We start from the raw sequence: 16,126 nt of genomic DNA, 5'->3' as shown, positions 1-16,126 counted from the left end.
ATTGCTGTGGAACTAAGGCAAAACCCGATATGTCAAAAATTATCGATTTTTCGTTTTTAATGCCAATATGTACCTTGAGCGATGAAGAATGTGATGACAAAACCCTACATGGCTAAACGCATCCATGTAACCAGTAGATAATAAAATTGTTTCCGATAGGTCCACTATTACAACAACACCGCGAACTTTTAAACTCATCTGCTGCAAAATCACGTTTTTTGACATATCGGGTTTTGCCTTAGCACCACAGTGTTAAGGTTTAAAATCGCATCAGGAGATAAAACTCTTAAATAACACCTATCCACAGCATCTTCCTGAGCAACATGCATTAGTAGCAGCAGTCAAAATCAATTAATAACATGTTGTGGTGAATAAATAATTGAGCAAATAATATTTGACGAAACGACTGACGTATCCCACGTGGAACAGCTTTCTCTAAATTTGGGATACATACACAATAACAACATTCGTGAAAACTTTGTCAAATTCATTGACGCTTATGAGAATCTAAAAATAATTAGTGAAAATCAAGAAAGAGGGAAAGAACAAGGCCTGGCAGGAGAAGCATTGGAACAAATAGTATTAAACTTGTTGAAAGAACTGCACTTGGATCCGAAGAAATGTGTATTAATCGGTACTATGGCAGGAATGGTTAGTTTTAAGGCACTTCTCAAAGTGTGTGAAAAGTGACTTAAAACTCACCATTGTAACCCTAATATTTAAAAATTACCCTCGTACTTCTGGTACTCCTCCCCAAAAAAAGTTTATGGCCCCTCCCGAAAATCGGTCCTGGATCCGCCCTTGAAATGTAACACACAGTGTATAAACGAGTGGACACTGAATAGAAAAAAAGAATCGAATAACCATATAAGCAGAATGGGGGAGACACGTGTGATCAAAATAGCAAGAGATACATCACCAATTGGTAAAAGAAGTATCCACCAACCGCGCAAAAGATGGAGTGACAAGATTTCCTAGAAGTATCAATTCGCCAATGAACAAGCAAAATTGCTTATAAAGAGAAAGAAGAAAAAGCCAGAACTGGAACTGATTAATATATACGGGCCTGTCACTCCTAGGCAGGCGTATAAGCCTCCCTTTAATGTGAGCTCCGTTCCTTTATATTTCCCATTTTTGTTCTCCAGTAGGTATCTTCATTCTGTTGGTATATTCTCTGACCTGACCTTTCCATCTGCACTTTATTCTCTCTCTAGGTCTTGTATTTATAGGTTTCCACTTTAATATTTTCTTCTTCTCGTCTAAGTATATGCCTTGGGCCATTTCAACCTTTGAGGCCTTATATAGATATGTCTTACTCTATCTTCTCCATTTATTTGGTTATTTAGCTTGTTATTAAATAATCGTCTAAATTCTTCGTCTTGTATTTTTTCTTCCTTCCTTTTTTAGGAGGAATCTTACTTCCTATTATTCTTAGTTTCTCTCGTGTCTTTAAGTCAGGCACATTATCTCTACTGCATAGGTTATAACAGGACTAATTATTGTTAGGTACTGCCTTCAGTGACAATTTTTAAAAAATAATAATTTAAAATTTCAGAAATGCAAGAGAATATCGTGAACTTATAGACCTGGATACCGCGTACCAAAAAAAGTTGATTAATAAGCTGAAAATTTGTTAATAGCTTAACGGTGTCTAGTCGGACAATCTTTGATGTATGGAAACACTGGAACAGGGGAAGTTTTAATTGTGGAACAAGTTAAAATTTTGGAACGTCGGACTACTAAAATGTTCCATGTATTTTGTCGGACAGAACTTCCAATTGATTTGTTACCATTTCATTAAACTTTCATGCAAAAAATCAGACGGGTGTTTATTAAGAAAAGGGCATTTTAATGAGTGGAATACGAAGAACATGTCAAATGACAGGAATAGGAATTATGTTGGTTAGTAATACCAGTCTGATTTTTGCATTAGAGTTTAATGAAAGGGTAACACAGATCAATTGGATGTTCTGTTCGACGAAATACAAATACACGTTTTCGTAATCTGATGTTCCAAATTTTTAAATTGTTCCACAATTAAAACTTCCCCTTGTCCAATTTTCCCGTGCATCAAAGTTTGTCCGACTAGACACCGTTAAGCTACTAACAAATTTTCAGCTTGCTATTAATCAACTTTTTTTTCATACGCGGGATCCAGGCCTATTAATTAAACTATTGTTCTTAACAATTAGACTAAGTAATAATTAATTAAGATATTAAAAAAAACATTAGAGAAATAAAATAGTTGCAGTTTTTATTGAGTCCAAGCGCTGACACATTGGATTGTGAGGGTATTGTCTTTTATGGGGTCAACGTCTATAATTCAGGTCTGATTGCTGTTTCATGAATTTTAATTTTGTGTTTTTGCTGATGTGCTTGTCTTCTACTTATCTAGAATCTACAAACTTAAATCTCTCTACTTTTTGGAATGTTGTTGTTCAATCTTTATAATTTATTATCTATGTTACAATTTTTCCAGGGCCAGCGCGGCGTAGATAAGCGGTAGTGTGCTTGACTCGCGTGTCGATGGTCCGGAGTTCAAATCATACCGCCGCGCGCCGGCAAGAACAACTAGACATTTTTAAAATGTTTATAGGCCCCATGTCGGCTCAGCCTGAATAAATTGAGTACCTTGGGTAAAACCAGGGGTAATAATAGGCGGTTGAAGCGTAGCACTGGCCCTGTTAACTTCCTTGTATACCGTAGGCCCTAGATATAGCAGACTGCCCTGCTATACTCCCAAATCAACGTGAGCGGTATAAAACGGGAGACTATTATTATACAGTGGAACCTCGATTATCCGTCAGGGCACCGGACCAAGGGTATGACGGATAATCGAAAAGACATAGTACATATAGCTCTCAAATTGTATTTGTATGTTTTATTTGACAATATAAGAGGGATTTATGTTAGTACAGTCGAATCAGTTTGATTTAAAATATTCCGAAGTCTTTGTTGTATAATAATGTATAATAATTATTGTGCCGTGCGTTTTTATTTTCGGCTTGCGATTCTAAAAATAGAACTCTAAAAGCATGGTATCATTTATCATTAACTTTTAAATTGAAATTTAATCCAGAGCCCTGAATAAGAACAAAACTTATTTACATAAAAAATGCGGTGGTGGCATTACTGCACATGTACATTTCAACGAATTTCGTTTGGCTTATCGCAATGCTCCAACAAAATGAATTGATGACTAAATTTTTACTTATGTAGTCAATATAACAACTTATGTATGGACCCTGACGGTTAACAGAGGTGACGGTTAATAGAGAGACGGATAATCGAGGTTCCACTGTAATACAGTTTTTCCTTGAGAGTTGAGATTAACATATACTTCGTATTTTCTTTTTTTATTTTTATTCTTCTACCATTCTTATTATAAGTGTTTATCTCTTGAGGCTATTACCATAATATGTCGTTAGCATATCCTATAATTTGAGTAGAGCTTTGTATTCTTGTTGATTCCAGATTTTTATCTATCCGTCCAGTGCTATGCTAAAAAATGTAGTAGACAAGCTGTCATCTTATCGTACCGCTACTTCTACTTTGATTATGATATTTTCTGTATGTTATAGCTTCTTCTATAAAGTTGTTCATTGTCATTTTTGCTAATCTAATCAGTTTCGCAGGTATATTGTATATTCATCTGTCTCCTGTGCGTGTTGTTTTGATTCGAAGAATAAGTATCCTAGTCCAGAAAGCCACTGCGCATCCGCTAGGAAAAATATTCCGATTCGGATTTTTTGCACAATCTTACTCAAAAAGGACCCCTTTTAACAAATTTGCATGTTGCCAGGACCAAAAGTGTTTCAAAAATTTTTTAAACGTTTTTTTTTGTTTTTTTCCTAAAATTATTTTTTTGCATGGAACAAGGTTTTTTTTAGATTATTTGGATCATTCCAAACAGAAAAGGTCTTTAGTGATATTTCTGTAAAGTTGATAGTTTTTGACATATAAGCGATTAAAAATTGAAAAATTGCGAAATTGGCCATTTTTAACCCTCAAAAACTATGTGAAAAACTGAAAATTTGAATGTTGCCAAAGTAGGTAGATATTCTTTAAACATCGATTGATGAAATCCCGAAGAGTTTTTAGCAATACAATATTCAAAACTCCTTTGTTTTTTAATTGCTAATCAAGCGTGCGCGACACTATTTTCCACTGACAGTATGGTGCAAATGAAAAGAATAAATTCGATATTTCGTACACCGGCGACTTTAAGGAAAAATTCCGAAACAGGTAGATTTTTATTTTTAAGTTATGATATTGTGGCATATATGGTATACTAGTGACGTCATCCATATGGGCGTGATGATGTAATCGATGATTTTTTAAAATGAGAATAGGGGTCATGTGCTAGCTCAGTTGAAAGGTTCTTCAATTCTCTATTCAGTAATATAAACATTTATATAATTATTTATACAGGGTGTCCTTCTACTTCTTTTTTTGTCAAATAATTTAATTTAATAAACATTTTTTGGACACCCTGTGTAAATAATTATGTAAATGTTTAAATTACTGAATAGAGAATTGAAGAACCTTTCAAATGAGCTACCACACGACCCCTATTCTCATTTAAAAAAATCATCGATTACGTCATCACGCCCAGACGGATGACGTCACTAGTATACCATATATGCCACAATATCATAACTTAAAAATAAAAATCTACCTGTTTCGGTTTTTTTCCTTAAAGTCGCAGGTTTACGAAATAACGAGTTTATTCCTTTCATTTGCACCATACTGTATACTGTATACACATGCAACGGTGGAAAATAGTGTCGCGCACGCGTGATTAGAAATTAAAAAACAAAGGAGCTTTGAATACTGTATTGCAAAAAACTCTTCGGGATTTCATCAATCGATGTTTAAATAATATCTACCTACCTTGGCAACATTCAAATTTTAAGTTTTTCACATAGTTTTTGAAGGTTAAAAATGGCCGATTTCGCAATTTTTCAATTTTTAACTTTAGAGAAAAGTCACTAAAGACCTTTTCTGTTAGGAATAATCCAAAAAACCTAAAAAAACTTTGTTCCATGCAAAAAAAATTATTTTAGGAAAAACAAAAAAAAACGTTTAAAAAATGTTTGACCCACTTTTGGGCCTGGCAACATGTAAATTTGTTAAAAGGGGTCTTTTTTGAGTAAGATTGTGCAAAAAATCCGAATCGGAATATTTTTCCTAGCGGATGCGCAGTGGCTTTCTGGACTATCCAGTCATGTCCTTTATTTGGTCCGACCCTCGTACTGGAGATGGAGATCTTCCTCTGGATCTTCTGCCCTCTACGTTGCCTTCAACTACCATTCGTTCCATGCCGTCTCTCTTTCTATTTATATGTCCACAAACATATTGATATTATGGAATAAAAAACATTGTTCTGAATGACAACTGCCCAAGCCAAAAAAATTATGTTATCTCTAATTTCATTTTTTTTTGTCTTCGTCTTTAATTTTATGTAACTCTTTTTCTTTCCACACTTGTTGTTTTTTTACCAGGTAACAATGATTGATCGACTTTTATAGCTCAGCATCAATGTTTACTTGCATAGTTCCTTCTTCTGTAATTGCTGTGTTTTGATACATTTTTAACGACCTTGCCGACAAAAATCGTAGACGCTACAGAGTAAGTGGTAATAATTAAAAAAAATGAACTTTTATTTGAAGAATTAAGAAACACGTTTTAGCAAGATAGGTACCTACCTATATGCAGAGGTGTATTAACCAGGATGATCCTAAACTTTAGGACCCAATTTATCTTTAACTTCAATTTTTAACTTAGTTTCGGTTTCTGGTTCTTTAACTTCTTGAACTGCAATAGAACTGTCGTTACATGTTTTTTCATCTTCTTCAGTTAGGGAAGCTACGTTTCCCTCAGTTATTTCTATTCCATCACGTGTATTTTCATTGATTGCTGCTTCACTAGCTATGGATTTCCGTGTGAAACTGAGTTTAAATAATAGGTCGGGATCCCGCGTATGAAAAAAAAGTTGATTAATAGCAAGCTGAAAATTTGTTAATAGCGTAAGGGTGTCTAGTCGGACAAACTTTGATATATGGGAACACTGGAACAAGGGCAGTTTTAATTGTGGAACAGGTTAAAAATTTGGAACGGTCATACCACGAAAACGGCACATTTATTTTGTCCGACAGAACAGACTTAAACTCTTCGAACAGAGATTAAACTTTCATGTAAAAATCAGACTGCTATTTATCACCTGTCATAATTCCTGTCATTTGACATATTCTACATGTTCCACTCATTAAAACGCCCACTTGGTGATAAATAGCAGTCTGATTTTTGCATGAGAGTTTAATTTCTGTTCGGAGAGTTTAAGTCTGTTCTGTCGGACAAAATACATCTGCCGTTTTCGTGGTCTGACCGTTCCAAATTTTTAACCTGTTCCACAATTAAAACTTCCCCTGTTCCAGTGTTCCCATATATCAAAGTTTGTCCGACTAGACACCCTTAAGCTATTAACAAATTTTCAGCTTGCTATTAATCAACTTTTTTTTCATACGCGGGATCCAGACCTATAAGTTTTGCTTCTGTTTTGGATTTTGATTAAGGATCTTTTCTTTCTCCTGATTTTTCTTGTGTTTTTTGCTCACTTTCGATTCTTGTTTCCATCTGTAGTACTGGTCCTTCTACCAAAGGGCATTCATTAGCGATGTATTCCCGCAGCATATACTTTCTATGTGAACGTGAACAAAAGTATGCATTGTAATGTAGCTTTATACGTCCACCATAACTTTTATGGTATTGCGCGATATTTGAATAGGCCCCCTTTGGGGCCGAGGCACCTAGGCAACTGCCTACTTTGCCTAATGGTTAATCCGGCACTGCCAAAGAGATATTAAATAATACCATTGGGTAATAACTACCTACACACTACCCACTGAGTAGGTAATTTTTAATCAATGATAATACAGAATTAATAGATAATAGATAGAATGTTTACGTAAAATTCAAAATCCTCCCGGAATTTTAATTTGATACAACGCTCCGGCTTATGCTACGGCACTGCCTGACTGTTTGGTTTAATTTCGCGTTTCCTGGAATTAGAAAACGGGGATTTTCGAGAATAAAATTACATCCACATCCAAATCAACCTAACATAATCACACCCATTCAAGGTGAAATCAATTTCAGGTCAACGGTACCATCAAAAAACTGATCCGTGATGGTACAGGCACAGATTACTCCTCACCTCACTCTTCTTCGCACCGTGATTTCAGGAAATACCCAAACAATTAAGCAATTAACCCAAAATTTTGCTCATAATTGTCGATTTCGCGTCCAGACTTGTTTTTGCAAGTTACGAGTGTACATTCGGATACAAAATTTTATAGGTGAATGGAGGAAGCAGTGTGGTACGTAAGTAAAACTACGGCAGGGTCTCCTTAACGACATAGAAGAACTTTGACACAATTTGACATGTAAATGTAAAGAGCTCCTTATTCTTCAAGTTTCGATCCTATCGTTGATTGAAAATCATTCTGCCAATTATAATTGCGTAAATACGCTTCTTCTGCCCTGCATTATATTCCTTAATAGTTCGTATTTTTGACCTCTCATAAGGTGCCCCAAGTATTCCAACTTCCTGATTTCTATCGAATTTAAAACTTTGCATTGTTTTCCTAGTTTTTCGAGAACTTATGCGTTTGTTTTGCGATCCATCTATAATATTTTCATAATACGTCGGCAACACTACATTTCGAATGCTTCCAGGTTTTTAATGTTGGATTGTTTCAGTGTCCATGTGTCAACCCCATACAAAAGGGTGGAGAAAACAAAACATAGAATCATTCTTATCCGGGCCGTTTTCTCATTGTGTTAAAAAGGTTTTCTCATTGTGTTAAAAATTGACCGTGCAATTTAAATGCGGCATATTATTTCTTACGGGCCGGCGTAGCTCAGGCGGTAGTATGCTTGGCTCGCGTGCTGGTAGACCTGGGTTCAAGTCCTAGCGCCGCCAAGAACAACTAGACATTTTTAAAATGTCTATAGGCCCCAGGTCGACTCAGCCTGAATAAAATGAGTACCTTGGGTAAAACCAGGGGTAGTAATAGGCGGTTAAAGCGTAGCACTGGCCCGGTTACCTTCCTTGTATTCCGCAGGCCCTAGATATAGCAGACTACCCTGCTATAATCCCAAAGCCGCGTCAGCGGCATAAAACGGGAGACTACTAGTATATTATTTCTTTTATCTGAATCAGTGCCTTCTGTGATCCATGCTCCAATGTATTTGTACGAAGATATTTGCCCATTTTTGTATTATCTAGTACTAGCTTCACTTAATGTTTTGTGCTTTTGTAAATAACCTGAACTTGGTTTTCTTCAAATTTAGTTTTAGTCCATAGTCGTTGCAATGTATAATTAGTTGTTGAGCAAGGTGTTGCAGTTTTTCTAGTTTTCCCGCTAGAAGAATTGCATAGTCAGCATATTATCTTCTGTTATTAAGTGGCCGTTTATTATTAGGCCCTCATTGACTTCGGCCAACGCTAATTCTGAGATGGTTTCACTGTATAAATTAGACAAAAATGGTGATCAAATACACCCTTGGCGTACCCCACGGCGAATCTGGATATCCTCAGTCAGTGATGTTCAACTTTCGTTTTCGCTGTTTGTTTCCAATAGAGGTTACATATTATTATAATGTCTCCACTGTCTATATTTTTATCTAACAAAATTTCTTTAAGACAATTATGCTGCACCTTGTCAAATCAATGAAGCATTTCCTGATTCATATCTAGGTATCTCTGCGAAATAACACTCACTGCAAACACTGTAAAGAACTACTAGCGACGAAAAACTATAAAAATATATTCTCAGCATCTCTAATAACAATGTAGATAATTCCTTAATAATCAAGATCAACGTTTCTTCTTATATTAGAACTTAGGCATGTTCTTGTCTCCGATCTTGGCTGTAGTCATATTCGTAACCGTGACTGTCAGTTATCTCGCTATCTTTAAAAGGGCCTATCTGTTTTATAGATATCTCTATTTGGTTATTTGATATTCTGTCTCTTAATCGAAAATAATTCATTTTCAACTTAAATTTTCAATTTGTTTTTATTGTTAAGGTCTTTAACGTACTCTAATACTGGTTTTTTCTTTTAATTGTAAGTCATCTAATCCAACGCAGTCAAAGGCTTTAGTCAGATTTACAAAGCATCTAGGTAGGTATCTTATATTCCAATGCATTCTCTCAATTTGTCTTATTATAAATAGTATCTACAGTTAATTTATTTTATTGACTTGTAGCTCTTCACTTCACTGATTATGTATTTTTCATTAATCTAAACTAATCTAAAGGATAGTGACTGAATAATAATTTATAGGATTTTGCTATTTCTTTTTTCTGTATTTGTATAATGTTGGTCTTCCACTGTTATTGAACATGCTTTATATTCAAAATTTCGCGAAAAAGTATCTCTACATTTTCAATTATCATTTTACCGCCGTACTTTAAGAGTTCTTCTTGTATGTCATCGGGTCCTAGAGTTTTTCCATTTTTAAAACGTTTTTATATACTTGGCTTGGTCTTTGACACTATGTCTGCAAATCTTGTAATCCATTTTAAACATAATTCTAGGCTACCTGGGCACCTGCAATTTTCAGAATAGATCAGAAGTAGCTAACAATGCAATATTTAACTGCTATGATATGGATAGACAGATTTTTTTAATTTCAAACTATTTTAAAAATGTGACTAATGCAATGACATTGAGATTTCATTTTAGAGTACCTACGTCAACAAATCGATAACTAAAAAATGATATTGGCTCAGTAGTAGAGCATTAAACTGCAGATCGAGAGGTTTCGAGTTCAAAACTCACCTGTTGCGTATCTTTTTTTAATTTTTTTTATAATTAAAAGTTAATACATATACTTAAAGTTCATATTTTATAAGTTAATTATTATATATAAATATTATATAGTATACCATTTCAAATATTTTCTTTGATTTACCTATATGAGTTTAAACCCTCTAGAGAAAATATGCCTCTAAAAAAGTCGATTACAAAATTCTTTTACGACATAGAAATCAACGGCGGATCCAGCAACCTTGCAAGGGGGGGCAATGAAATAAAAATTTTCTAAATTCTTCTCAATGAAATAAAATACATCTGTCATTTGTCAACCCCCTCCCTTCCACGTCCCCAGCACCTTATTTTTAAAAAGGAAATAGCGGTCGAGTGGTAGCTCATTTGAAAGGGTATTTTTAAGTGGACTCTTTTCTTTGGTCCACCCTGTAGATCATTTTTTGTTAGGTGAATAACTTTTAAGGTATTCGCAAGAAACTATCCGAAAGGGTGCCATTTTTCAATGAAAATGGCTAATTTTCAACCACGGATGACTCAAAAAGGATCGAGTTATCAAAAACAAAAAGAAATTGTTATTGTTGCTTAGAATTAGATTCTCTAGCTTCCACTTCCGTGGTTATTTTGACCAAAAATTTTCCTCTATAAAAGCGGTATAGGATATAGGTTAGACTTTGTTTGTTGAACTATTACCTACTTACTGTGAAAATATCAAGTAAATTGATGCAGTACGATGGAATTCGGAGACAAATACCCTCATAGACTAAGTTACGTATACTAATTTAACAGCAAAAATGTACAAACTAGCGAAGGTACTAGATATAAGAATGATGCAAAAATTACAGGAATTCAAGATATTAGATGGAATGAATTTAAGATATTAGATGGAATGAACAAGCAAAAATAAATAAAGATGTTTATACGTTATAGTATGCAGGACATGTAGGCACAGCTTTTAGGGTTTGCACCGAAGAAAAGCAAAAATTTATGGATTTCAAACAAATAAACAATAGAATTTCGTACATCAGTTTGAGTTAAAACAGACTTTTTTTAAAAGGATAAGCTTTTAAAATCTATAGCAATATATAATAAGAAAAAAATCCTGTAATTTTTATAACACAAAGGACAAAAAAATGAAAAATCTGTAAATATCCTCTTTTAAAAATATATAGATTAACATACACTTTTCTTAATCTCGAAAAGAAGTACTTATACCAGAACGATTTTTTATTAAATATCTTCTTAAACAGACATAATACGAATATTTCAGTTGAATCTAGTGAACTAATATTTTAAATCACTTACTTTTTAAAACGAATCCTTCACTGATCACTTTCACAATATAAATTTTAAGACTTCTACCTACAACGTGTTAGTATTTAGCTAGCATGCAAGAACTCAATGAACTGGCAATACGACCACTCAATACAACAAAATATTATTTATGCCATATCGTCTATTCTTCAAGACAATGAGTTACTTGTAACAGGGTGAAGAATAAACAATCTTACTGTCTATGTACACGTGCCATTTAGCTACAACAGCAGGTAGTTAAAGTTAACTTATTTATTAGTTGGGTATTTTCCATTTTTAGGTCTATACATAGGATTCTGTGGACCGACCAATTTTTAAATCGGTTACTTTATTGCAGTCAACAATGAACAATACAAACCTTTCTAGAAAACAAATTACCATAACGTAGCAGCGGCAATAATTACTATTGTTATCTGGTCTCTGGCATTAGATGGTATAGTAAGAAAGACATTTATTGTGGGAATTTTTCATTTAATGTTCCAAAGATATTTACATTTTAATAATTTTCGACTTTAAGGAATTCTGCCGTATTTATGTTTAAGTTATTCAGTTATTTTCAATCTTAATTATCTCTTTCTTAAAAAAAATGTCAGTAGATACCAGGCGATGTCTCAATATTGCCCCGCCTTGGATCCGCGCCTGATAGAATTGAAAGAACAAAATAGTTTATAATTTTATATTGGGTCCTATAAATAATGAAAACGCTTTATTATAAAAAGTTCTTTTTTATAAAAGTGTAATTATTTAATTTATAATTTTCATGTCATATTATCATAAATATTTTGTTTTGTTTACCTTATTTACATTATGTATTATCATGATTGTATCTATTATATAATATTATATTCTTCTATTTATTACGTCATAAATTTAAATCCCCAATATATTTTTAATATTTTACTAGATTATGTATTATGGATACTATTTCACTACAAATAAAATTTACTATTATTCTGACTAATGAACCATAAAACTCATGTTTTTGTTGAACGTGACTCCATCACGTGAGAAAATCATAATATTCGGTGAATCCACTTTCTCCGCCACTGGCAGGCCGCCAACTTTTGCCGTCGATTGTACGGAAAGAACAATCGCTTCAAGAAAACGGTGCCCCCAACGATGATTCACAAAAATGCAAACTCACACACTCGGTCCCGTGACATCGACTCTTTTCATTGGCTGTTGGTGATGTCACGAATTTCCAGTGGAGGATCAGGTTCTATCTCGACAACGGGCCCAACAGAAATAGCGATATCGCTCGCACTCTGTCGCCCTGGAGAAAGTTCGAATCGCGTCGTTTTGCTTGCGTCAGAAATCTAGCGACTATACCAGAGAACAGACGTGTTTCTGCTTTGGTTCTGACGGGAATTTTTGAAAATAGTTTTTAAAAAAAGTTTTGATCGCTAGTAGTGTTTAATTGTGTTCCTTTTTGCGATTCAACTACCTACATTTGTTAAAAAGGTTGTTGATCAACAAAGTTTTTGAGTGAAGGCAACGAAAGGCGTTTTGAGTAAGTTTCTTTTACATTACACTAACATCTATAGTCTCGTTTTTATTTTATACAAACATTAATTCTATTATCATTCCTAAAACTATCATAGTTTAGCCAATTTTTGAGAAAAATTAGGTGTTGCACAACATTGTGCAATGTGGAGATTTGATAGAATATCAGATAGCGGAATCTATAATGATCTTTGTCCTCGTATCTACATATTAACCAACCGTATGCTTGCTTTTTCAACAATTTTTAACAATCTGACTGAAATCTCAACAAACGTAAAAAATCAAATTGTTCATTCCCCACACTCCATTCTTTGTATGGCTCCAACAAGTATTGACAGTGGCGTACCTCAAAGGGTTATTTGTTTTAATATCGACGAAAATAGACGCATATTATGCCACTTCTATTTGTTGATAATACCTTTGTTATCTTGTTGCCGAGGCAAATTTGTATTACATCAAACAGAATACGTCATAATGTATTTCTTTTATCTTTTGTTACAATGTATTTGTACGAATTGCATTAATAGAAAATGTTTGGGAATTGTATTATAAAAATGGTGGGTAGCAGCAAAAATAAAGCTATAAAACTCACCGATGTTCTGGTACCAAATTAGACAAGACGAAAACGGCGGGTTCGTTGGAAAAAATATTCCCATGAGATTTTTTTGCATAATCACATTTGTAATACACCCCAGAATAAGGTTCAAGAAGTCGCCCACGCGAAAAGTGCTCCAAATTTTTTTTAAACTATTTTTTAAATCAAATTGCAAAAATTATTATTTTTGCTCCGGACAATTTTTTTTATGTTTTTTAGACAATTCTGGACAAAAAAGGTCTCTTTTAATTTTTCTCTAGAGTTGATGGTTTTCGAGTTATAAGCAATTTAAAATTTAAAAAAACGCGAAAATGGCCATTTTTAAGACTTAATAACTCGTTTAAAAATTATTATTATGAAAGTCAGAAACTGACTAAATCAAAGTTTAAAGCCCCCCCTACATGATCCTGAAGAAATCTGTGTCATTAATTTATTACTAAGCTGTTATTCTTAATTATTAACAGTAAGCCGTAAGATCGTATTGACGCGGCTGTAAATGTGGCTGCGAGTAAGATGCCCCATTGGACTGCCGGAATGGCATCTCTCTCGCACTCACCATAGACGGCAGCCTAATACGTGCAGGCGCTCATTATTATTACGTAAGAATAACAGCTTCGTAATAAAATAATGACAAAAATTTCTTCAGGATCTTGTAGGGGGGCTTTAAACTTTGATTTAGTTACTTTCTGACTTTCGTAATAATAACTTTTAACCAATTTATTAAGCCTTGAAAATCGCCTTTTTTTGTTTTTTTCAATTTAAAATTGTTTATAACTCGAAAACGATCAACTTTAGAGAAAAATTACAAGAGACCTTTTTTGTCCAGAATGGTACAAAAAACATAACAAAAATTTGTACGGACCAAAAATATTGATTTTTGCAATTTGATTAAAAAAAAATTGGGACCACTTTTCACCTGGGCGACCGATTTCTTGAACCTTATTCTGGGATGTCTCATGAATGTGATTGTTCAAAAAAATCGCATGGGAATATTTTTTCTAACGAACCCGCCGTTTTCGCCTTGTCTAAATAATATAAGAAACAATGTTATGTAACTATAAAAGAGAGTGAAAGAAAAAAGGAAATATTTCTTTTGTTACAAACTTCAATGCTGGTGATATTTTATCGAAGAAGATAGTGGACCTGACGACGTATTACCGAGGAATATAATTTATGCTTATGCCTCTATATTCGTTGGTATTACGCACCTAGAAAGGCATGAATATCTTGTTATTTTTGCTTAAAAGTTGTCATCGTCATGGGAAATACCAGAGATCTAAATTTAAGTTTGCCTTCAACCTTTCACCAACGAATATAGACGTCTATATTCGTTGCTTTCACTATCCAGTTGGTCCAAATCAGACAAAACCAAATCAGACAAAATCAGTTAAGTACAAGCTTTTGGACAGAATGCCACTCTAACTGAATTACAAAATTTTGTTTTTGGGAGTAGTTATTCCAAAACGATAGTTTTCTCAGTGGGCGTAACCCAACCGAACTTTCATGTAGTAAAGTGTCCACCTATGCTTTGTAGTTTTTTTATAGTTTTTTTCCTGTGATTCATTTGGAATTGTTTTTTGTGGTAATATCACATTATTAGGATTTCCGAAAAGCTAAAAATAAACACTATATTGTATCTTATGTTGTTTGTTCATTAAAATATTCAAGGCCAATTTCCGACAGCAGTCCAATTGGATCGATAACAGTGCTGGATTTTCCGAGAATACATTAAAAATAGATTACCAAGAATTGCTCAAGCTGCTTTTTTACATGAAAGTCAGTAGCGCCGAAAAAGGGATAGTATTTTGGACCAATTGAAAATAATTTTCTTTTGTTATTACATTGATGTACAGGTGATACTAAATAACCACAATAAGAATTGGAATTATAAATATCCTTTTTGTCACTGAAAATTGTATAATTTTATGGAAAAACTTGCAAAAAGTCGGAACATAACAATAATTACAATTTATTAAAATTATTACATAAATCGTCAATATCATCTACAAAACAAAAGATATGAAATAAAAAAACAATCTAATGCAAATTTAAATAGATTGGATAATACAACCTTGAGAACCAATAAGTTTAACCTGCTGCATATGATACCCAAACATAGTAAAAATACTACTTGTATTTAAGGGTACTGTAATTTATTGATTATTCATTAAAAAACCCTGCTACTGAATAATATGGTCTTCCAAATAGATAGGCTTTTGTTATTTTATGGAACTTAGAACAAGATGTTGCAGATTTAAGTAAACTGAGATGGTTGTATAGTTTTTATTTTTCAGTAAATAAACATGAAATGTTGAATTTCTGGGAGTAGTTATGATGTTAGTCTTGCCGTAAAAATATTTAGTTAGGTGTTTATGAATTAAGCAGTTTTAAAATGTATAAAGGGAATCATTAACCCTTAAGTACTAACACCCCGTCTCTCAGACGGCATCGCTTGTCGAAAGTGGGATATTTCTCTTTCTAGAAAATTTTGAAGGTCACCCGTTTATGACTTTTCAAGTTGGATTGTTCTTTAGTAGTATTGAATTCGGCAATTGGCTGCAGGTTATTATTCGAAAGATATTTAGGCTCAAAGTGTGATTTCCGTCTAATAGACGGGGTGTTAGTGTTTGTGCCCAGTTTGTCATTACACATAATGTGCCCCAGTTCGTCAAAAATCATCAAATAAGGGAATAAAGACCCTGAGGAAACTCTTTTGAAATGGTTTGATGAGGTAGAAGACGACCTAAGCGAAGTGGAATCAATTTGTGATGAAAATGTTGTCACTGACTACCATTGCTACACTGTACTAACTATAGTACCTGTCAGTTTTTTTTTGTTTTGACATTTTTTAAAAACCTTTTTATTTTCATTTTTGTTACT

The 16,126-nt window shown here is 33.7% G+C and overlaps 1 protein-coding gene across 3 annotated transcripts in view; it reads left to right on the top strand.

The window, feature by feature from the left end:
• Positions 1 to 16,126, top strand: part of LOC114340034 (uncharacterized) — a 75,728-nt gene that overhangs the window by 16,492 nt on the left and 43,110 nt on the right. For 2 of the 3 annotated variants that reach the window (XM_028290746.2, XM_050659251.1), the window contains exon 1: positions 12,242 to 12,658. The exons of the other annotated variant lie outside the window; for it this stretch is intronic. The gene's annotated coding sequence lies outside the window, so the exon portion shown is untranslated. Of the gene's footprint in view, positions 1 to 12,241; positions 12,659 to 16,126 lie in introns of those variants that run through there. 3 annotated transcript variants of the gene reach the window in all.

This window comes from Diabrotica virgifera, chromosome 8, assembly GCF_917563875.1.
Source record: "Diabrotica virgifera virgifera chromosome 8, PGI_DIABVI_V3a".
In the NCBI taxonomy this organism is placed as follows: Eukaryota; Metazoa; Arthropoda; class Insecta; order Coleoptera; family Chrysomelidae; genus Diabrotica; species Diabrotica virgifera.
Note: the sequence above shows the minus strand (reverse complement) of the source record. Positions and strands in the feature narration are given on the sequence as shown.